General features: G+C 44.1%; 1 protein-coding gene across 1 annotated transcript in view; it reads left to right on the forward strand.

Annotated features, from left to right (window-relative positions):
• Nucleotides 1-24,239, forward strand: part of LRP8 (LDL receptor related protein 8) — a 237,165-nt gene that overhangs the window by 125,604 nt on the left and 87,322 nt on the right. The gene's annotated exons all lie outside the window — the stretch shown is intronic.

Raw genomic sequence — 24,239 nt, forward strand, 5'->3', positions numbered from 1 at the left:
TACAGTTCTGTCACATTTCCCCAAATGCTATGGTAGCATCAAGCCTAACATATTAAAATAAAATATTGAAATGAATGGGGTCCCACCTGAAATTGGCTCGTGACCCACCTAGTATGTCCCGACCCACAGTTTGAGAAACACTGGTGTACAGTGTTATGGCCTTAGAATTTTTCTGTTGTGACTTGTAATTTGCATTCAAAACCCTTACAGATTAGAACATGGAACTGATGAGAAAAGTGTATCCAGTATTCACAGAGTTGTTTTAATCTGGGGCTAATAGAAGAAGGTTTCTCTGAACCTTCAGTATTTTTCTGGCATCATAGCTCTGTGAGTGTTCCATTTTAACATACGTAGAGTACTTAGAAACCCGAGGATGGGGGAGGGGAAACTCCAAGATGTGATATTAAGGCACATGTTTTGTTTGTGAGGGGAAAGGGCAGAAATTGGGGGCAGCCCAGCCATGAGGAGGGCTGAAGTGTTTGCTTTAAGCAGGCTGGGGAAGGTGGTGAACTAGTAGAGAGTGCCTTGTACCTGCCTGCTCCCTTGGCCATTTCCTCACCTCCTGTACTGTCCTTGGAGAGCGAGCAAGAGAAGGATAGGGATGCTCATATCTCCTTTTCCAGCAGTGGGATGACTGAAGATGAGAGGTGGGGCGGTAGGAGGAGGAGGAGGAGGAGAAAGCCACTGCTGAGACCTAAAGCTGTAAAAAAAGAATTTTGACAAACAGGTCAATAATTGATATCCATTTGACTGTGGTGCCCTATTGAGTGTCCCTTTGGTGGCAGAGCTGAACTTGTTGCTGTAGAGCACAGCTATCGGAAAGTGAAAGAATGAACATGCAGACCGTGGCAGAGCAGTCACAGAGCCGACTCTTTCTTGCCAGGCAAAGGGAACAGCAATATTGTGGAATTCTGTAGCCCGAAGTAGAAATTCGCTGATGAAGAGGTTGAAAAAAATTGCACTGTCTTTCTGACTTGGGCTGAGGGAGTTCTGTTCTTTTTAAAATAAGTATCTTTCTACAGACTCAAGAGTCTGCTCTGAGACAGTAGGTGATGTTGGTGTCTAGTTTTAATAAGTTGCTAAAGCTTAAAAAATAGCACCAATGTAGTTCTGTACATATTCAGACCACTGTCAAAAGGCGGCAGGGCTGAGTGAGCCAGACCACACAAAGACTTGGAGGTGGGGAGGTCAGGTTAAAAGGCCCCATAGCTACCAAACACCCCACAGCCTGTTGTAAACCACATGGGGAATAGTGAGCAACAGCGGAATGAAACTTCCCCTCAGCACATGCTTTCTAATCTCCTAAGCGTTACCAAGACAACTCCAACCATTAGAATACAAATTATGTTTTGGGGTGCCACGGCAAAGTTTGAGGCCTACTAACCCTGCATGCAAATTTAAATGACAACTGAGTAAACAGCTACTATTAAACCATCACAAGAGTCAATGGGAGCTATAGTCAGAAGAAATGTTACTGGCGGTGACAACAAAATGGAGCAAGGAGAGGAGGAGACACAGATGCACACAAAACCATTGGCCTTGTAATTCATGAGTGCCGAGCTCTGGAGTTCCAACTCCCTAGGAAACATCAGTTATTCTTGATGTCAGCAGCAAACAAGCCCTGGGGTTAGGGGTAAAAGCTTAGCCCAGGAGAAGACAGCCAGACCTCTGTGCTGGAGAAAGTTTGAAAATAAAGGCTGACTATTGGTTTTGAGTATTTCTGAAAGACAAATATGTTATTACTTTGCCCATTTGGATTTGGTGCATTAAGCAATCTTAGCTTCCAACTGAGCTGTTCAAGTAATAAAATATAAACCTAGCCCTTGGAACTCTTCACAATGCGGCTTACAACTGAGCACAAAAGCAAATATAGAAAAGTGCCCTGAAAAAATGCACTAGGCCAACACAAATGTTCATTTATTCTTTCTTTCGTTTATTCTTTTACTCTAAAAAATACCAACACAAATCGGTTCTGTTTCAGCAGGGTTCAGTACCTTACTTCAGCATGCAGTAATGTTTGGCAATGTTGTGGTTCCCAGTACTTGGCAAGGGAAATTTTAGTCTCCCGTTCCAGTTCTCTATCCCAGATTGATCTTTTGGTGTTATGGGATTTTCAGGAACCTTTTCTATAAAACTTCTCACAGTTCAATCCAATCTTGCATTGGAACAGGCAGGCCAGGAGGCCTGCGCTGTATCCAGCGCAAGATTGAGGCCAGAAGTGGCTCAGCCGGAGGCAAGGGGAAACTCTTCCCCTTACCCCTGGGTAAGCAACCACGGTCTCAATGGGTCTCTTCAGACTTGCGCCACCTCAGGAGGTGGTACAAGTCAGAGGAGAACAGAATGGCTTGAAGCTGCTCCACACTGCTCGGGGAATGGGGTTGGGATCCAGCATAACTACCGGGTCCCAGCCTCACCTCCCACTCCCCGCTTGCCCCTGGAATGCCCTCCCCCTGCCCCAGAATGCCTCTCTCCTGTCTCTTCCCTGCCTTCCCCAGACCCCTGCATCACCCAAGCTCGGCTGACGCAACCCTCCCTCCTCAGGTTGGTGCAAAGGCTGGATGCAGCATCCGTGGGCTGGCACATGTTTCTGCACTGGCCCAGCAGACTCCTGAGGAGGCGCAATTGTGCTTTACAGCACGGGTAGTTAGGATTGCACCCTCAGAGTGCTTTGCAATGATTATTATTTCAGTCTGTTATAACAGCCCTATCACAGAGGTTAAGCAGAGAGGGAAGGACTTGCCAACTGTGAACTGCATGACTGAGCCAAGGGTTTAAATAAGTCTTCTTCATTTAGATCCCAATACTCACTTTCTATGAAAATGAACCCAAAATATTTTACCTGCTCCTCTCACAACTTGTGGATTGCCCTGCACACCTGAGGGGATAAAGCTGGTGTCCCTACTGATAGTAGAGATTGTCTAGCCTTGCCAAAGATCCTGTTGTAAGTGTAGGTACACTAGGCACAGGTCACTAGGCCTGTCTCAGCAGTCAAGGCTAGTTTTCATGCCCTGAGAAGGTGCTGGCAATTTGGAGGAGGGAGCCAGTGTCTGACCTACCTGCCTACCCTTCTCCCCCACCCCTCCTGAGGAAGTGCTTTTACCCATTCACTGTTGGTTTTCCAGTGTCAAGCAAAGGCTGTTTAATCTATTTCAGAGGGCTGTGGGGGCTCTCTGAGCTAAAGTACCCTTACTAGAACATTAAGAGGGTGTGTGTGCGTTTGCATATTTGCTGACAAAGTTGTGGCTTGCTTTTTTTTTGTTGTAGTTTAAATTCTGTGCACCTTAGGAGTAAGTAATGAACTCCCCTGATAGTTCTAAGCAACTATACCTAGGACGGGGCTGTGCAGCTGGTTGCACTTCAGCTCAGATTAAGCCTTGCTTCTCTTCTTATAGCATTCAGTGATCAATGTTTTCTTTTTTCTTTTTTCCCATTGCATCATGTCCCTAAAGTGACAGGGACCTCTAGATGAAAAACTATATAATGCTCAGAGATGTAACTTCATCGGTGCCTTTCCATTTTCTCATTTCCTTATGAGAAACTATTCAAATCCCAGGCACCTCTGGATGTTAATAATGCACAGCAAACTGTTATTTTTGTTAATTTCATATCTCTGTGCTTCAAAACATATCTATCCATCTAAATAGCCAAGAGAATTACCCATGAATTGAGTGCTTAATAATGAAGTCAAGATTTCCCTCTCTTCCTCTCCCCCACCTCAAGTTTCTTGGAGTTAAAAAATATTACTGTCTTGGGAACTGTAGATTGAGGGAGGAATAATAAGAGAATTCTCCCTTAGCTACCTGCCGGCATCTCGTGATTGCATAGCTCTCTACTGTGGATCATGATTAATAGGTTGTTTCCTGTGTTAAATTAGTAGCCTGGCTGTACACTTGGGTTTTGTTTTGTTTTTTTCTTATTTAATGTTGTTTTTAAGACAGGCTATCTTGAGAAAGTGGATTTGTGTAATAGATCTTCAGAGTTCTGACCATCCGAAATACGAATCAGCTGTCCAAGTAAGTGCTCCTTTGTATCGCCACCCAATATTGTTAGGTTGCTGCTTCCAGATTACTAATTATATTTACCTGTTCAGAACTTTTGGAAGGAAGAACTCCTTCCAAACAACTCCTAGCAGTCTGTCCAGATCAGATTCACCCTCTGTTTAACTTCACTTCAATGACACTGCTTAAGTCATTTCTGATTGTGTATAATCAGGTTAGGTTCTGAACTGGTAAGAGTGTTTGAAAATATAAAGAGATAGTATAGACTTTGGTTAATATAAAGAGACTTGGTTATAGAAGGAGCACTGGCAGTAAGGGTGGGATTGTTTCATGATAACAATTCCAGAATTACCATCTTTCTTTCCCAAAGTTTGCCAGTGAGAAGAGGATTGTTTTCTATTATATGCAAGGAGTTCTTTTTCCCCCAAACTGTTGTCTTGTATTGATTCTCTTTCATTGTCCCCATATGTTCTGCAGGAGAGAGGGGCTGCTGTGTTGTTGATTTGTCCTCTTACTTTTGTGGTTATATGCTGTGAAGAAAGGGATGTTTTGTTAATATAATGATGCTTTATGAATAAACCTTTTGGGAAAAGGGGAAATTATCTAGCACTGGAGTGGAGGAACAAGCATACTGATTGTAGCTAGGATTAATTTGATGTAATTGCCTAAATTCCATAAACTGCAGTCAAGGCTTCCAGATATAAATAATGCATTTTAATTAATGGGTTGCCAGGAGCTGTAATGAAACTCAGGTTGATATGCAGAGCTATGGTGCTTGGTGGTTTTAATAACTGGAATGTATTTGTGATTTGACTGAGCTTTGTGATGCATCATCTCCTGGTGATCTGTGATACAAGGCCAAATCTGATTTCCTTGCATGAGTTGCCTTCCAGAAATTAGTGAGACTTCTCAGCTCAGTAAGCTAAGAATCTTCAATGTTAATTCTCCCCAAACTATTATGCAGTTGAATTTGCATTGGATGAACAGTTCTTAAAAACTGGATATTTGTGCTTACATATCGGACACTCCTAAATATTTGTAGATCACAGCGAAATGTGGTGTTGCAGTACTCTGCAGCAGTGAAAATGAGGTATGCTAATAATCTTAGCATTTATATAGCACTTTTAGAGTGTTCAAAGAATCTCATATATGTTGTTTGTAACAAGTGGGAAGCTGAGGCTGAGAAAGAGGGGCTTGCCCAGGTCATAGCTGACAGCTGGACCAATGCACTGTCCCAACTAATTTTATTAAGGTTATTTTATGAGATGATGCAAGACCTCAGCTTTGCTAGTAGGATTACAGGTAGATGTAATAGCCATGAGAATCTGTTCACCTTGTGATGGTGGGGGCATTAACCCTTTGCCTTTTTCCTTGAAAAGGGCATGATATTTTAGATTCTAAAATTTAGAATGATGGCCATTTTGGTCAAGCACATAGTCTACTGTTCAGGTGAGTAAGGCTCCTTGTCTCAGGAAACATCAGCCTAACTCATTTCTCTTACTGGATCTGGCCTGAACCCAGATTGGGCATCCCTTCCTACCTAACAGAAGTTGGATGAGGATGCTCAGGTGATAATTGCTTGGCTTTTGTAACAGAACAGTGGCATCCTTGAACAGATGTCATGGAAGGCTAATCCAAAAATGCTCTGAGCTCTTAGCTTCTGCTTCGCTGTACCACAGATATAGTGGGAGAAACCTCTTTGCTAAAGTTTGAAACAAACACCCCCTTCTAGGGAGGTACAGGGCCGCTAGGAACTGGCCTCAAGTAAATTGAAGCTTGGGCAGTGCAGTTTAGACACATTCGGTTTTATTATTTTAAATGTGTCTGCCTTTGTGACTTTTGGGACTGCCTGTATTTTTATGCCAAGCTGCTCTCATTTCCGCATTTGTTTTTCTTTTGAATATATATAATTTGCATCTTACAAATCACCTGCCTCACTGGCTGCAACCAAAACAGTGCCCCAGAAAGACTGCTGGGCCAGTACCCTAACAGGAACATTGAGCTGCGAGGTGGGAATGGGCACCCTTCTGTGGCCTCTCCTTTGGCCTCTTACCTTAAAAACTTCCAGTCTGGTAGCAGAAAACTAAGTTCCCCAGTGTTTGGGAGCTTCAAGTTCAAGACGTAATTGAGCTCAAGAGAAAAGAGGGGAACTGATTTTTAAGGCGGCTGTTACATCCTTTCACCACATGGTGTCAGGGTCGTGACCCAAGCCTAGCAAGCCAGTGTTTGTGCTTTGATGAATGTCTTTTTCTCTGCCTCTTTCTCCTCCCTCCTCTTTCTGGGGCATTTTTCAGACAAAAGGGTTGGGAAGCAGGCCTTTTAAAATAAAGGCAAATATTTTATTTTGTTTTAAATGTTGCATATGACCAGAGAATAATGACTAGGCAGCAATCTATTCAGACTCCTTTGTATGTATTTGGGAACAGTCTAGTCTCAATCCAGAGCAAGGAAAGTAATTTCCAGGCAACTGTAGAAGGATCTAGCAACCCAGAAGGACCTGCTAGTGCTCCTCTCCAAGCTTCATTAGCTGTGACGAGGAAGAAAGCGTGGCCAAAGAACAAGCGCAGTTCTGCAGAGAATTGAGACAGCTGGACTTTGGGAATGAGAGGTCCAAGGAACAAGACTGCTTTGCTTGATGCTCTCCATTTACGTATGTCGCGTGGACTAAGATTAACTGCTCCTCCTACATCTGCAACTCTCTCTGTTGATCCTGAAAGACCCCCTGTTTACTTATCAGGTGAAGATGTAGTGTCATTCTTTGTTAACTTTTGAACAAATTTGCACTGACTACAACACAAGTGACTTGGAGTTGATGAAATGTTTGTGACCACATGTTCTCAGAGCCCTTGCTGCTGTTGTAGCAGAGATGGGTCCAGTGGAGAGGAAGAATTATGCTCCCTTTAAAGAGAGGGCAAGAGGCAGGTAATATTTCTCAGCAAAACACTGTAGGTGCCAGTTCAGAAGCCACCCCAAAGTATATACCAACTTTGCCCATAACCTCTTGTGCTCACATTTGGGACATGGATGAATGAGTCCATAGCCCAGTGTTATTCAAACTGTGAGGTGTGGCTCCCTGGGGAGGTGCCACAAATGCATAAGGGAGGCTTGGGTTGTCCTCTTGCAGCGACACAGTCACACTGCCGTTCCTGGGCAGAGCCCCTCCGTCTTCTGCGCTTTTTTTAAAGCAGAAGAAACAGGGGTTGCTCAGCTGCTCCCTCTGAGAGGGACTGCGAGAGTGGCTGCTGCTGCCCGCCCTCTTCTCCCTCCTCTCCGAGGCTGCCACCTTCTGTGTCCTCTTCGACTCCAACTCTCCAGCTGGCAAATACCAAGTATGCTCAGTTTGCAGTCCTTGCCCTTGCTGACCATCAGAAAGAAACCCTCATTGATCTTTGTCTGGTTGGTTCCTAGTTCCCAGCCTGGGATCGCTTCTCATCAAGTGAAATCTCTCCTTTCAACACCCTCCCTCTTCCACTCCCCACTTTCGATCTCCAAACCTTCCTGCTTTCCTCCCCTTCCCCAAATAAAATGCTTCCTCTTTTACTAGTCACCAGGGCTCTTAAAGTTGTTTCTATGCCGTTGGTAAAGGGGGGAGGGGAGAGACAAGCACGCACTTTACTTGGCCAAGAGAAGAAAAAGGGAACAGTTTTTAAAGTGATTTATTAATCTTGTTTGACTGAAGAGGAGAGGCTGTATTTTTAAAGTGATGAATCTTGCTATTTGAAGGGAATACTTATCAGCCATTGATGAAGTGATTGCCAACCCAATCCTATCCACTTTCTTGGGAGTGAGCCCCATTGACTCTAATGGGACTTACTTCTGAGTAGACATGCATAGGATTGAGCTGTGCATCTCCTTGTTCATCTGGATCAGGCATGCTCAAGACGTCGATCGTGATCGACCGGTCGATCGCCAAGCAAAATCCGGTCGATCACGCGCCGAGCCTCCCGTCCGCCATGTTGAAAGGGGCAGGAAAGAGCCCCGGAGCTTCCCAATTGGCCCGGCGCCGCCGAGTGTCCTGGATGCGATGGCGGGCCAATCGGGAAGCTCCGGGGCTCTTTCCCACCCCTTTCAACATGGCGGGCCAATCGGGAAGCTCCAGGGCTCTTTCCCACCCCATTCATTGATTTCAATCAATGATAGGGGCGGGAAAGCGGCCCTTCGGGAAGCTCCAGGACTCTTTCCCGCCCCTTTCATTGATTTCAATCAATGACAGGGGCGGGAAAGAGCCCCTTTGGGAAGCTCCAGGACTCTTTCCTGCCCCATTCATTGATTTCAATCAATGATGGGGCAGGAAAGAGCCCCTCCGGGAGCAGGAGGCTGCCAGGGGAGGTGACCCCTGGAAAGAGTGTGTGGAGGTGGCGGTGCAGCTGGGGCGGTGCAGCCAGGGGCGGCGGCGTGGGCAGGCAGCGCAGGAGCCCTTGGCCGGCGGGGACGCCCTGGTTGCTGCTGCTGCCCCACAAGGGCGCCGCCGTCCCTGCCTTGGGAGCCAGGCGCTGCGAGGCCACGGCTGGTGGGAGGGCGAGCGCCGCCGGAGGCGCCGCAGAGACCCCCTCCCTGGGGACAAGTAAGGGGAGCCCAGGAGGAAGTGCGGCGCGGCTGGGCTGCGCTGCCTCGCGTCGCCGCCTTCCTCCCGAGGCTGGGATCAGCCCTGCGGTGCCCTCGGAGAACTTTTCCTGCTTCCCAGAGGGTGAGCTGAGCAGGCGCCTCGGGGCGGAGGGAGGGTGGGCGGGGAAGAGGGTATGGGGCTGCCCCCAAGTTGCCCCCTGGAGGGCTCCCCAGCCACTCCCCTGGCCCCACACCTGGTGTCCCCCCACTTCCCATCACCCCTCCAAGTTGCCCCCCTGGAGGGCTCCCCAACCCCTCCCCGTGGCCCCACACATGGAGTCACCCCCCTTCTCATCACCCCCCAAGTTGCCCCCCAGAGGGTAGATCTCTGGGCCTTGCTGGGTTTCAAAGTAGCTCTCCAACCAAAAAAATGTGAGCACCCCTGATCTAGATGAACTAGTTGGATCTAGTTGGATGAACCAACTAGTTGGATGAACTAGTTGATTCATCTAGCATAGAAGACAAATTAGCCTCCTAACCAAACTCTTATCAGTTCTGATATATTTTCATGGTTTATTTTTGTTTTCCCCACCAGCTGCTGAAAAAATTTAATTACATTAAATTAATAAAGGGTTCAATCCTATCCAAGGAGAATGGGAGAAATGACTAGTTGGATTGGGGTCCACAGGGTGTGTGTGTGTGTGTGTGTGTGTAATGTTGGTCAGGCTGGTTGTTCACAAACTTCATTTGATAAAACAATTCTATTGGTATGCTTACAAAGTTAAAAAAAAAAAAAAGAGTCCTACTAGACCAGACAAAATCTACCTATTCTAGCATCCTGTCTCCAACAGTGATCAGCAGCTGATCATTTATAAGGCATGTATATTGCTGTGTATTAATAATATATTTTTAATATCTGCATTTAATTAATGATATGATTAATATAATTCATATTAATATAGTAAATATTTCTGGCCACTTCCTGTTTAATGATGTCGCTTCCAGCCCTCAGGAACATGATGGGGAGTCATGGCCAACAGCCACGGGGGTCAAGGGAGCCACAGGCTGGAAAGGTTTGAGTACCACTGCCATAGCCAATACCAAGGAGTAGAATATTCATCAAATTCACTAGTGCAGGCCCGAGTAGACCCATGCTGTGAAGCCTTACCCTCAGGTAGGGGATTGAATGTTCTCTTACCCAGAGGAGAATTCCACAACTATTCCCCCCAATGCAGCGGTAGCCATTTTGGGGGTGGAGAGAATAGGATTGGTTCTAAATGTGGGAGACATCCAGAGCAACTATAATGCCCTATCAACAATTAACCACTCATTTAAAGAAAAACATCATGGTTACCCATTGGCTTACTACCATGTTTGAGATAGCGTGTTTCTACAATGATTCAAATCTTTTTGTTGCAGAGTAATCTTGTCTCTCAGATGTTGGGATGTACTCCGGGCTCAGAAGGAGTTTTGTTATGCCGTGTCTTTGTATGGAATCAGTGCTTGGGTAGATCTTACAGTGTTTCATGCCAACATGTTTAGGGAAGAACAGAATAAAAATGTCCCAAGTCTCAGCTATGAAAGCAGTGTTGAAGCTGAAAGGTTTGAAGGTGACAGTGTTTATGGACAAGTATTACAGGCAAGGATACTCTTCCTAAAAATTTATGCTTTGGGCCCAGTATTCTTAAAGGAATATCCACATTTTAAAAAGAATCTTCCAAACTATCTATTCCTTACTATGCATTTCCAGGTATCCTGTAAATAATACTAATAATCAACATTAAAAATTATGGCCTCCTCTGAATGTAGAATTCAGAAAATTTTTAAGTTTTTTCTATTAAAGTAGCTTGAACTTAAAGGCCGTAAAGGGCAAGGAAGCTTCCTTCCATAAATGGAAGTCTTGCCCTAATGAAGAGAATAAAAATAAACTGTGGCAAAAGAAATGTAAGAAGGTGATACGGGAGGCCAAGCGAGACTATGAGGAACGCATGGCCAGCAGCATTGAGGGGAATATTAAAAGCTTCTTCAAATATGTTAGAAGCAGGAAACCCGCCAGCGAAGCAGTTGGCCCTCTGGATGGTGAGGAGGGAAAGGGGAGATAAAAGGAGACTTAGAGATGGCAGAAAAATTAAATGAGTTCTTTGCATCTGTCTTCACAGCAGAAGACCCCGGGCAAATACCGCTGCCCGAACAGCCCCTCCTGACCGAGGAATTAAGTCAGATAGAGGTTGAAAGAGAAGATGTTTCAGACCTCATTGATAAATTAAAGATCAGTAAGTCACCGGGCCCTGATGGCATCCACCCAAGAGTTATTAAGGAATTGAAGAATGAAGTTGCTGATCTCTTGACTAAAATATGCAACTTGTCCCTCAAAACGGCCACGGTGCCAGAAGATTGGAGGATAGCAAATGTCATACCAATCTTTAAAAAGGGAAAGAGGGGGGACCCCGGAAACTATAGGCCAGTCAGCCTAACATCTATACCAGGTAAGATAGTGGAATGACTCATCAAAGATAGAATCTCAAAACACATAGACAAAAAGGCCTTGCTGAGGGAGAATCAGCATGGCTTCTGTAAGGGTAAGTCTTGCCTCACGAACCTTATAGAATTCTTTGAAAAGGTCATGTGGACGCAGGAGAATCCGTGGACATTGTATATCTGGACTTTCAGAAGGCATTCGACACGGTGCCTCACCAAAGGCTACTGAAAAAACTCCACAGTCAGGGGATTAGAGGGCAGGTCCTTTCCTGGATTGAGACCTGGTTGAAGACCAGGAAACAGAGAGTGGGTGTCAATGGGCAATTTTCACAATGGAGAGAAGTGAAAAGCAGTGTGCCCCAAGGATCTGTCCTGGGACCAGTGCTTTTCAACCTCTTCATAAATGACCTGGAGACAGGGTTGAGCAGTGAGGTGGCTAAGTTTGCAGACAACACCAAACATTTCCGCGTGGTGAAGACCAGACATGATTGTGAGGAGCTCCAGAAGGATCTCTCCAGACTGGCAGAATGAGCAGCAAAATGGCAGATGCGTTTCAATGTAAGTAAGTGTAAAGTCATGCACATTGGGGCAAAAAATCAAAACTTCACATATAGGCTAATGGGTTCTGAGCTGTCTGTGACATATCAGGAGAGAGATCTTGGGGTGGTGGTGGACAGGTCGATGAAAGTGTCGACTCAATGTGTGGCGGCAGTGAAGAAGGCCAATTCTGTGCTTGGGATAATTAGAAAAGGTATTGAGAACAAAATGGCTAATATTATAATGCCGTTGTACAAATCGATGGTAAGGCCACACCTGGAGTATTGTGTCCAGTTCTGGTCGCCACATCCCAAGAAGGATATAGTGGAAATGGAAAAGGTGCAAAAGAGAGCAACTAAGATGATTACGGGGCTGGGGTACCTTCCTTATGAGGAAAGGCTACGGCGTTTGGACCTCTTCGGCCTAGAAAAGAGACGCCTGAGGAGGGACATGATTGAGACATACAAAATTATGCATGGGAAGGATAAAGTGGATAGAGAGATGCTCTTTACACTCTCATATAACACCAGAACCAGGGGACATCCACTAAAATTGAATGTTGGGAGAGTTAGGACAGACAAAAGAAAATATTTCTTTACTCAGCGTGTGGTTGGTCTGTGGAACTCCTTGCCACAGGATGTGGTGACGGCATCTGACCTGGATGTCTTTAAAAGGGGATTGGACAAGTTTCTGTAGGAAAAATCCATTATGGGTTACAAGCCATAATGTGTATGTGCAACCTCCTGATTTTAGAAATGGGCTATGTCAGATGCAAGGGTGGGCACCAGGATGCAGGTCTCTTGTTATCAGGTGTGCCCCCTGGGGCATTTGGTGGGCCGCTGTGAGATACAGGAAGCTGGACTAGATGGGCCTATGGCCTGATCCAGTGGGGCTGTTCTTATGTTCTTAGGGGACCCCAGCATCCATAGAATTCCTTATCTACAGGGAGCGGGGGTGTCTGGAACCAAACCCCTGCAAGGAGACAAGGAGGTCCCACTGTATATTGAATCCAGTTACCACCTATTTATCCAGTCATTCTCAAGGCATATGTTAAACTCTGAGCAAGGACCTGCTTTGTACTTTTGCTGGCAGATTCACCAAATACTATCAAACTTTCCTGAGGAGTCCCCGGTTTGGATGTACCAACTCTGCCCAGTCCCCTTTAATTACTGATTTCTTCCAGTATGCTTCCAAGACTATCAGAATGCCCTCACCTCAAGCTTTAGTGCTTGCCTGATGGTGGTGGCACCTGCTTTCTTTGGTTAGTAGTCTTCTCTGAATCATGTCTGCTTTCTGATCTTCTAATTTCTGCTAGCATAACCCACGACTGATTGCAACAGAACTGTTACAGCTTGCAGGATTTGGCATTGCCGTGTTGAATGATCCCATAAAAACCAGAACAGATGGCTGCCTTTAAAACAGCCGTTCATATAGTGTGGCTCTCTTTCATTTTCTCTTCTCCCAGCATTTAAATCATTAAACAAAAGGAACTGCCATTCCCCAGCAATTCAGAGATCCCAGGCACAAAAGAACACATTCTGCCCTCAGTAACTGCTTTAAAAGACCACTGACACTGGTTTGAGAAGACTGACTTGTGTTTGATGGGTGTTGAAATTATCTTACAGACTAAGATAAACTGTTAGTATTTTTTTCCCTCTGTCTTTCTAAGAATGCTTGTAAAGATACAAGCTTCTTCCTTGGCACAAAGGAGTAATTGTTTCTCCTGTATTATCCTGATTGGTCATCAATAATCAGAGTTTCACATATTCGGTGGCATTGAATCGCTGTTCCTCTGTGTCTGTTCCACAGAGGCAAAACAAGTGGATCCATTTTGTAGCTGTTCTGTGGTAAGGCTGTGTTACAGGGGAACAGGGGTGGGTGTGTGTGTGTGTTGTAGCACTCACCCACCCATGTTGGTAACCTTCATTCTTGGAAGACTATGGTATTGTGCTCTGAATGGTGGTTCTGGAACAGCGTCTAGTGTGACTGAAAAGGCCGATTCGGGAGTGACAATCCCTTCCATACTGGGAGCAAGAGTAGTCTGTCCCTGGTCTGTCTTCCTGACTATGGGCCTTCCTTCTTTGCTTCAGTGTGTTGGCCACCCACCCATCCACCCCCATACACACCTGACAGAGTTTGGCAACCTGCCACCAATTTGGAAGTGACACTCTGCTGCCCTATGCTGCTTGCAGCTTCTTAAAAACATATCCATTAATTTTTTTTGTCAAGAATTATTGGGTGTGTAGTAGGAGGTTAGGATAGCAACTCATTTATCACTGGGGGAGGGGGAAGAAAGGGAGGTTTTGCAGCAGACGCTTTTGTAACACTTTCTCAGTTTCTCGTGTTACCTTTTTGTTTTGTGTGAGATAATATTGCAAGACCTTGATTATTTGGGTGTGTGTTTCCTCGGGGACACTTTCAAAACCATACTGCTATTTTCAACCATTGTGCTGCAATGTATTGGTTTGTTGTGAATGGTCTGCAGGTATACTGCGGGAGATTGTGGGAGGGTCGTATATTAGTAGGGCGATTGGGGATGTGAGCAGCTGGCAGTATACCTTGACATTTTTAGTGCCTTCTTGGTGCGCCATGAAGATGAAGAATTTTGAAAATCACTGCTTTAGAGACAGTATTGCACCACTTTGATTGTTTTTTTCTATCTTGCACAAAAGTGACCATTGGTCCATCTAGCTCAGTATAATTGGACCTTGGTATCCACAGGGGATCTGTTCCTGGACACCCCCCCCCCACACACACACACAAATACAGAAACCTGTGGATAAGCAAATCTGCAGGTCGGTCCATTTTTACCTCTGGGCACGACCGGAGATGTTCACCAGTTGTGTCTGGGAGTGTTCTGAGGCCTCTGAACGTGCCAAAAATAAAAACCAGAAGTGCTTTTCCTGCATCTCCTGAAGCCTCAGAAAGGCTTCTGGAGACTGAATAAAACCCTCGGTTGTGTCCAGGAGTTCAGATCCAGCCTTCCAGCATGGGCTTGGAACCCACAGTGAGTTAAACCTGTGGGTTCCAAATCCAAGGATTAGGAGGTTGGACCTATATTGCCTCCATTGATGTACAATGACTCCAGGGTTTCAGACCAAAAATTTTCTGCCTAGAGGTGCCAGATGATTAGATCTGGAACCTTTTATATCCAAAGCATGTGCCTTATCATTAAGCTACAGCCTTTTCCCTAAGGAAGTCCCCTGACCAATTAGTCCCGTAACCAAATTGTCTATTATAATGATATTACCCACAGTTGATAACTGATAAATAAACACAGCTGCTAACATTGTATCTAAAGGTACTATATACAACTGTAAACAATGTTATCTTTTGATAAAAGTTCAATAGCTTTTATTGTCCTTTCAAATCTAACCCTTAGGCTTTGATATATTTCAAATATCAAGACAAAAGAATCCAGTTTAAGGGATCATGCTAAGTACCTTGCTCTAGCTCACTGGTACACTGAATATTTATTTAAAAGACTTTTATACCACTTTCCTGGTGCTAAAAGTGGTTCACAACAAAAAATGAAATGCAATAATAAAATGGTTAAATCCTGGTCCTACGTGATATGGGACTTTAAAGGTCGTCACCAATACGTTGAGTTGGGTTCAGAACGGAATGGACAGCCCGTGTTGTCACCAGAGCAGTGGCATGGCAGAATCAACCCGCCAAGCCCTGATCACCAACCAAGCTGTCACATTCTGCACTAACTGCAACTTCCAAACCATCTGTGATGGTAGCCCCACATAGAGTGCATTACAGTAATCTAAGCAAGATGTCACTAGTGGGTGGACCACTGTAGTCAAATCCAGTTAATACAAGTATGATTTCGGCCAACCCACCAATCAAAGCTGGGCAAAAGCACCTGTGACCACAGATGCTACCTGGCCCTCCAGGTACAACTGGAGGACTCCCAGGCTGCACACCTGCTCTTTCAGAGGGACTGCTAGAACAAGTTGTAGATCTGATGCCTGGTTTGTGGTCTTCCAGATCAGTAGGGTTTGTCTAGTCTAGATATAAAGCTTGGATCACCAACTTGCTTTTCAATGTCCACTTGAAAATGTTTTTGTGTCCTTTTCTACCTTTTGAACATCAGTTATCACTAACAATAAATACAGTATGTTTTGAATTGCGATCTTGTTTATGGTGCGCACAGTGAAATGGAATCTGTGTGGATTCTATCAAGCTCAGGCAAGGAAATAGTTAACAGAGGGTTAATATGTCATGTATTGTGTTGTGGAGTGCTAGAAAGAAGTTCAGTAGAATTAAATGTGTCTTGCATATAAACAAAAAACTGAATTGAAAAAGCATAGTTGAATCGCTTAGGGATGCTCCAGTTCCCCCTCCCCAGCTTTATCCTCTCCTTTAGCAAAAAAATTAACTCGGCATGAGAGAGTAGCTTTATATCATCCATAGCTAACTGTATCCTTAAAGTTTTCTCCCTGCTGTGCTTGATATTTTAACAGTTTGCAGGTTGTTACTATGTTGAATAGCCTCAGGCTAGTTACTGTCTCAGGGCCTCTGTTTCCCTTTCCCTATCTATATACTAGGTATGATGATAGCTTACTATAGCTCACAGGGTGATGTATACCTGCATTGCAAGGTTTTTAAAGTAATTTTTTTAATGGGGTTATGGTTGAAGGCATTAAAATCATTCTGAGGAACAGGCAGGAGTGTATACCAGGAAAAAAAAATCCACTGATGTAGAGACCTGGTGTAGTATAATTGACAGCCCAATCCTAACTAAATCCCCCTTGCCAATGAAGCCACACTAACAGCATACATTGCATCCAGTAGGGGTGGGGTCTCCTTAAGATAAGGGAACTTTCATAAGTGAGGGAAAGGGAATAGGGTTAGGATACCGTTGCATGCGTGTACTGCTGGAACCCACTACCACACCCACTCCCTCCCTCATTCTTCCTCGCACTTGCCCCTGTCCCCATCCAGACATTCACCCATTCCTCCCATCACCCAACCCCATTCCTCCCACTACTAACTTACCAGCACTGGCAGCAAGAGGTCTCTCCACTAGTCCATACACGCAGCCACCAGCCATGTGAGCTGGTGGCCTCATAGTGCGTGCCATCACAGCAGTGCTTCTGCAGTGGTACTTCCACCAACGGAATACACGTCCCACCAGCAGAAAGCCCAATTTGAATTGGACTGTGAACTGTAACCAGTTCAACTCTCTCATTTCGGCCTATTGGAGTTTACTGGCCTCTAGGACTCCTTTCTGTAATATGAAGATATTGCAACTATAGAATTGCTGTTGGTATTAAGAAAATAGGGGATGGAACTCTAACCTCTCCATAGAGCTACACTGGTACTAAATTTTGTATTGATTTAGCACATTTTCAGGTCTCTAGTCCTCTGTTGTCTTATCAGGATCCATATTGCCTGGTGGTTAGGAGACGTCAGTGTGTTCCCATTCTGCAAAAGTTATGCAAGTGATTTATAGGATTTATTCTCTCATTCTGCCATTGCTGTACTAGAACCCACTGTATCTCATGCACACACATGTGGAAAGAAAATGTTTCCCTTTTGCATGATGGGGAAACATTTCAGTTCATACCTATTCAACACAAGCCCATTCAATACTGAAATACTGTCACTTATTTTGTTATGTTTATGTCTTTAAAAAAATTTCCCTTTCCTGTCAGCTTTTATTGGTGGGAGAAGAAAAACAGGAACAACTCCCCAAATCTAAGATTTCCCTTTAGATTAAAAGTCTATGTTATTAATTATTCTCTCAGGGTCTGGTTTCTGTGACAGCTCACCTGGGTTTCTTTTCTGCTCTGTAGCTTGACATATCTGCCTCTCCAACTGGAGCGTAGTGAGAATAGTAAAGTAAGGCAAGCAAGGTTTAAAATAAATACCAGATTTTGTGTGTGTGTGTGTGTGTGTGTGTGTGTGTTGTTTACTATATAATAGGATGGTATTTTAAAGGGGCCATAGATAGTAGGCACTACTGCCTCTGTAAATCTCTATGCTTCTGAACAAGATATGCTCTAAAAGTAAGAGAGCATTGCTCCAGCTCTCTTTGACTCCTGCAGGCAGTATCCCCAACCCAACATAATCATATGGGGTTGGACCAGCCAAACTGGTCCATAATTGTATAATTGAAATACTGTAGTAAAGTTGTCTTTTAACCCTTTTCTGCCCAGCCCACAGGTGTACACATTTGATACCTGTTGTGTATATGCAACATTGGGCAGAAATAGATTAAACATCATGTTTAGGGTCAGTTTGAACATTCCCTGCCCCATGTGATTCTGCGCAGCCTGGCTGGCATGCAAGGACAGCATTGTGCTCTGTCATTTCTCCATACTCAGTGGTCAGCCTTTTTGAAGGATTATCTGAGCCAGCCCCATTTAAAAAAAAATATTTATACTTGCTCACCCCAGGTTTTGACATGTTACCATAAACGTTGTACAACCTCAGCTGTGCACATGAGTGATTTTTTTTAATTTAAAAAGACATGCAACTTGCATTTTACAGCCAATATAGTTTAAATAAAGTGGCTAACAGTTACTCTGCCTATAAAAAACAATTGGATTCAACTTTAAATTTTCTTTACAAAAAGCAGCAGCAGACAAACTGTCAAAGAGCACAAGAAAAACCTACGAACTGCATGTGTAGAGACCTTCAAAATCTTGTTGAAATATAAACATTCTTAATTGGTGACAAAGCACTGCTAGTGAATAAGCCAAGTGAACTTCCTGTGCAGAGGATTTCACATACTGGGAGCCACTACAGAAAACGTCCTGATTGGTGGTGGTTGTGTTGTTGTTTTTTTTAAACACCTTTAAGAGTGGAGGGGAAGAAGGAACTTCTCTACCTGGTTGAGTAGTTTTGCATGGAAAAGTTGGGAAGATTCCTGCCAGCTGGATTACACTCAACAGAGGGGAGGAGCTGGCCATATCCTGAAGGAAGAGAGCAAGACATTTTTCCTCGGCCTCAGTTTCCATCCATAAATTGGAGAAGTGTGTCTCAGTGGCCTACCTCACAGGAAGCTGTGAGAATGAATGAATGAGGTAATTGGTATAAATGATTTAGCATACAAATGAATGGCATAAAAATGATAAATAGTAAGAGTTAATGAAGAAGCATTGTTTTGCCAATGGCCCAAAACTTCTCTAGAGAAACATTGGATTCAGTGATTGGTGGCAAATGAATTACCAGCATGAAATACTTCAAGTTTAATCACATTTAGGAGCATTAGTTTTAATATGTTTTAATTAAAAGAGGGATTTGTGCATTGGGTTTGTATTGAAATTCCAAGATCCCTGAACTGTATTGCAGTAGAAATAATTAAAACCCTGGAGTTCTGTGTCTCTCAGCAGTGTTTTGTGTGGTTTTTTTTTAAAGACATTGAGATGTTTTCAGCTGGGATGAAAGACAGTATGGATTTCTTTTTTCTATTAATCTGGCACAGAATAGCAGACCTCTGGACTGGCTTAGTTATGAGGAGTAGTTGTCTCTCCCAGTTCATTCTGCAGATGCTGGATTGGCACAAATGACATTACAGGAGAGAAGATGTTTCATTCAGACCATCTGATTGTGAGGAAACACACAGAGCATATTCACATCTTCCAAATGCCACCCTGTGGTTCATCATTGACAATGTACTTCTTCTCCCAGTTTGATTCCTGATAATCAATTAATTGTGCTTCCCAAAGAGGAGTGTCAGGGGAACAAAGCAATCAGTGACACCATCTGCTGCCAGAGGTTTGCTTGACTGAAGGAGCTGCATATCTCCATCACTCAGGAATGTTCCTCAGTTCACCTCATTCTGGTCAATTCTGGTCAATGTTGGACCAGAATTCTGGTCAATGTTGGAGATGGGGGGGGATGCCTCTGTCATTCCCAGGTGAACAAACAGCTGTGGCAGTGTTGGTGGGGGAGGCTGGGAGCGCCTTGGTTAGATATGACAATAGTAAGGTGTTTACTGGAAGCATAAGCTGATAAAACGTGACAATTGACAGTCTGTCTTTTCTGAAGGTCATCAAACCATGGTGCCTACTATATATACTTTTTCAGTCTAACCTGAAGGAGAAATGCTAAGATCCAAAGAGAGGACAGGAGTGTTCAATCTGAAAGCTTTGTACAACATCTTTTCAATAAATAGTTTGGGGTACAGTAACACACTCTAAGTGGGGCTGCCTTTGGAAACGCCAACTCATGCAGAGTGCTGCAGCTTGCAGTCTGGTTATAGACTTGGAGATCATCCCATGCCTTTTTTGTGGACGCTGCATTGTTATGTTAATTGACCTTTTAAAAAAAAATCAAGACATTTGCTTGATTTTTTTGTATTGTTATAGTTTTTTAAAATGCCTTTTGGGAGGATAAAGGCAAGATAAAACTCTTAACAGCCCAATCCTATGCATGACTACTCAGAAGTAAGTCCCATTAGAGTCAATGGTGCTTACTCCCAGGGAAGTGTGGATAGGATTGGGCTGTCTATCAGCAGTTCCCAAACTGTGGGTCGCAAGGCCTCCTGGGTGAGCGTTCCAGGTCCTCCAGACCCTGTACAAGACCCAAACTGGCTGTGTCAACCCAGATGCAATTGCACAGGCTGGTTGCTGGCACCGCAGTACATTCTGGGATGCTACCCAACCGATGTGGCTGGCGAAGCTTTGGAAACCATACTCAAGTTTGCTGACTGACTTCGTATCATATTATTTAAATTATTTTTATATCTATATAAAGTGGGTCAAGATGCTAAAACTCTTGAGAAGCACTGCTCTAAATAGTCAGTGCCAAGCTAGGTATATCTGGATTATTACTTCTGGAGTATACCTCTGGAGTATTACCTCTGGAATGAAGATGCAGCTGACAGAGACTTCAGGTTCAACACAAGAAAGGCACTTGCATCTGTGTCTTTTTTGCATATTTTGTTCTTTCAGTATTGAAATTTTCCATCATTGGCATTGTTTAACAAAGTAGACACTTATGTCACAGAATTATGGTTACCTGGAGATATCTTCAAACAGACCTCCACAGTTGGTTGTCTCCTCAAGGCAGTCTTCTTGAAATTATGTAAGTTGGATCTCTAAAATACACATGGCTCAAATTACTGGCTAGTTTGAAAACCAGCACCAGCACTTACATAAATATCAAGTACCATCTGTTCCTACCAAAAGATTCAGAAACAGTTGAATCCAGTGCTCCATCTGCACCAAGGAGCCATTTGAAAACTCATAGTGTAAGAACAAAGAGGAGAGAGTTTAACAAAATTCATGGAGCTTGGCATACAGATGCTAAGTATTCCTAGGACACTCTAAACATTTAGCTCCCTGACCCATAGCCAACCAACTTCTCTGTGTCACTGAAATACTACAGCCAATAGCAGCCAGAAGGCCTGACAGCTATGTCTGCAAGGTGATTGTGTGAATTAATTGCGTATCAACCAGTATCATCAAGAAAGGAGGGACAAGCACAGAATTCAAATAAAAATGTCCAGAAATTCACAAAGATTCTGTGAAAAAAATTAAAAATATAGGCCATCGTATCCTGGACCTTTAGCTTGTTGGTCACAGCCACCACTTGTGATCTTAACGTAAAGAACTCCTGTTGTCAACTCATAATTTATAAGCTGTATGCAGGGAAAATAGATATACTGTGTACCTGATTGAATACTTGTCTAGGTGGATTATACTCCTGTTTGATGAGGCTTTGCATCATTCTTTCTGGGGTGTTATGCCAAGGATGTTTTATGAATCAGAAAATTAATACACCATCACAGGCCTTTTTCTACATGCCTGTTGTGCCTCTCCATTGACACAATCTCACTTTGCAGCCTGACAGTTGACTTGGCATAACAAAATTAATATTTTAGCAAGCGGGCAGGTTCTTTGTGTCAATGTTTCTTCATGCTACGTTTAATATTTGTGTTTCTATCTGTGTTGAAGCGTTACTGTTCATGTCTCCAGAGGTTCAGCTTTGACATATCATCGGCTCACGTCTCCAGAGCTGCATTGATGTTGAGTTTGATGTTTGAGCCCTCATTGAACTCAGTGAGGTGTGACTTAGCCTCTGTCCATAGATTCGTGTTTATACTTGTTACTTAGGGCATGTGTACGCTACATATTCAGATTGCTTTAAAATCCTGGAAATTGTAGAGGTTTTTTGTGCTGAGGACCTCTTGTCATAAAACTCTCAGCAACTTCATCATTCTTTAGATGGAACCATGACAGTTAAATCCATTGCGATACTGGTTTACGTTATGTTTTATTTATATCCTGGTTTGAGGTGAGTTCCAGCATTTGACAAGTTGTAGACCCAAGGGTACGACAATTTTATTAATATCTATCTTACTTAGGCCCAAATCCTAACCAACTTTCCAGCACTGGCATAGCTGTGCCAATGGGACATGTGCCATATCCTGCAGTTGGGGGTCACTCATGGAGATCTCCTCAAAGTATGGAAGTGTTTGTTCCGTTACCTTGGAGTTGTGTTGCCCTTATGTCAGTACTGGAAAGTGGGTTAGGATTGTACCCTTAGATGGGTCAAAATCTAAATATTAGGCTGGGCCTAATGAGGGCTTGGGCCTACTATTAGTCTTAGAAACAAAGGAGGGCAAATTCAGAATAAATCTTTTCTGCTCACTTGTATTTTGGAAGAAAATATTAATGTATACTTCGTTATAGTACCATTTAGCTTCCGGTCCGAGTTCTCAAACCACAAACAATAAGACACTGCTAAAATGAAAGCAAACCTTCCCACTTAGAAAACAAAAAGTGCTTCTCTAAATAGGGGGTCAACAAATTCTAGGCGGTAGGTCACCATGATGCCCAGCGGTTTCATTGTGTCAGCTGAAGAATGGCTGGGTCCCCCTCCCCTGGTTGCTTTTCTTTTCTAAGACACTTTCTGTTCCTGTACCTCTTTTCTCTCAATCGCTGGTATATGGCTCATCCCCTTTGTGCAGGGTTGGTTCTCTCTCCCCCCCCCCCCACATACACACACAGCCTATCGGGACATAGTGAGAGAAAGAGTGCACTTGGTCCCAGGTGAGTAGAGGCAATGTCTATCTGCAAGTCCCAGCACAAGGTGTGTGCCAGCAGGGAGGGTTAGGGATGGTTGGATTGCTGTGCATGGAGAGTTGATGGAAGAGGTTTGCCTCTGCTTGTAGGTGGAGTAGGCATGGAGACAACAGTGGGGTGGGGATGCCCTTTGCTTTCCTGGAATTGTGTAAGGAGAGGCTATGTTGCTTGTTTGGATGCTCCTTCTCCGTCCCTTCACCTTTTCTGTCATGGACAGGCCACAAGTATATCTTCCCAAACCCCTCTTGGTTTTTCACTTGTGTGTGGTAGCACCAACCTCCTCTACCCTTTGGGGCTTCACTGTCTCTTTTTTAATACTCCAACTGGATTCCAGTGCTGTGGTTCTCTCCTTTTTCTTTCTCTTCTTTCTTTTTAAAGTTGCATGATCTTTCTGTTTTGATTTCATTGTGGGAGATGCCTGTGGCCAGCTGTGGCCTGGCAAGTGTTTTCTATCTACATCCTGATCAGTGGTACCAAAACATTCATTTGGGATTTCATGCTGCTTCTGTTCAAGTAGGTCAGTCATTATATTGGCCACATGTGTGCACTGTTGTCAGCCATTGGGACTGGATAAGTTGAAAGCTGCTTGCCTGGTCCCAGGCCTTGTTGGTGTGGTATGGAGCCAGTGGGGGGGGGGGGAGTGTGGTTGCCTCTTCCACACAATGGTTTGTGGGACAGTTTGAGATGGAAACTTGAATAAGATGTGTGTCTCACAGCATGTGTCCCCTGACCCTGGTTCTGTGTTCCCAGTCTAGGATGCCAGGCAGTGGTGTTGCTGGGGGTCGCGGGCCACACTGGGTGATGTGTACGGGGAGGAGGGGTGACACCACAGCTGGTTTTAAATCTTTGAATGATTCCATCATGTTATATATCAGTGGATGCATAATTTCATGCAGAATGCAATGAAACAAACTGTATTGAAATATCTCTATTCTATTAAAAGCTATAGCCAAAAACCCAGCCAGGCAGGGCAATGGTACATCATCATGCCCAACGCCGGAGCATTGCCCCACCCATTGCATGGGAGGACGTTCATCATATGGGTGACACACTGGCCTCCTGCACCAGGTGACTCAAACACCTGTGACACCACTGATGCTAGGACTTTTTTTGAAGACACTGATAGTTTTGGACTGGTTGAATGTCTGTTGGGTTCTTCTCTGTGCTTGTTTGTATGTAGAGCCTGATTTGTGGTGTGTTTTTGAAGTGCATTTACTGGTGGTGCTGGTGCATGAGGTTTTGTTTTGTGGGTATAGAAGCATAGAGAGCCCTGGGGCTGAAAAATTCATCCGACTCCTAGACTTTGGGGCTGGCTCCTAGATCCAAAGTGGATTTGTCCAGTCCTGCTCTGAGTCATAGTCTCAGTTTGTGAATCAGCAGTAGGTAAAGACAGTAATGGTGGCAATTGGCCTCTCTTGCTGCTTCTCTTGTTCACAGGGCAGTTGGATCTAAATGGTCTCTGTGGGAAACGAAGGGAGCAGTCCCACCAGCAAAGTAGATGTAATATAAAAACACTGAGGTGAAGTGTGAAATTAGGGTTTCTGTGTATGGAGTGCTATAGTTTAATGTTGAACTATTGCAAGAAAGATATTGCAACCCAGTTTGATTGGATTTTTTATTGGCTTCTGTCTTC

The sequence above is a fragment of the Tiliqua scincoides genome, chromosome 4, assembly GCF_035046505.1.
Source record: "Tiliqua scincoides isolate rTilSci1 chromosome 4, rTilSci1.hap2, whole genome shotgun sequence".
NCBI classification, from domain to species: domain Eukaryota; kingdom Metazoa; phylum Chordata; class Lepidosauria; order Squamata; family Scincidae; genus Tiliqua; species Tiliqua scincoides.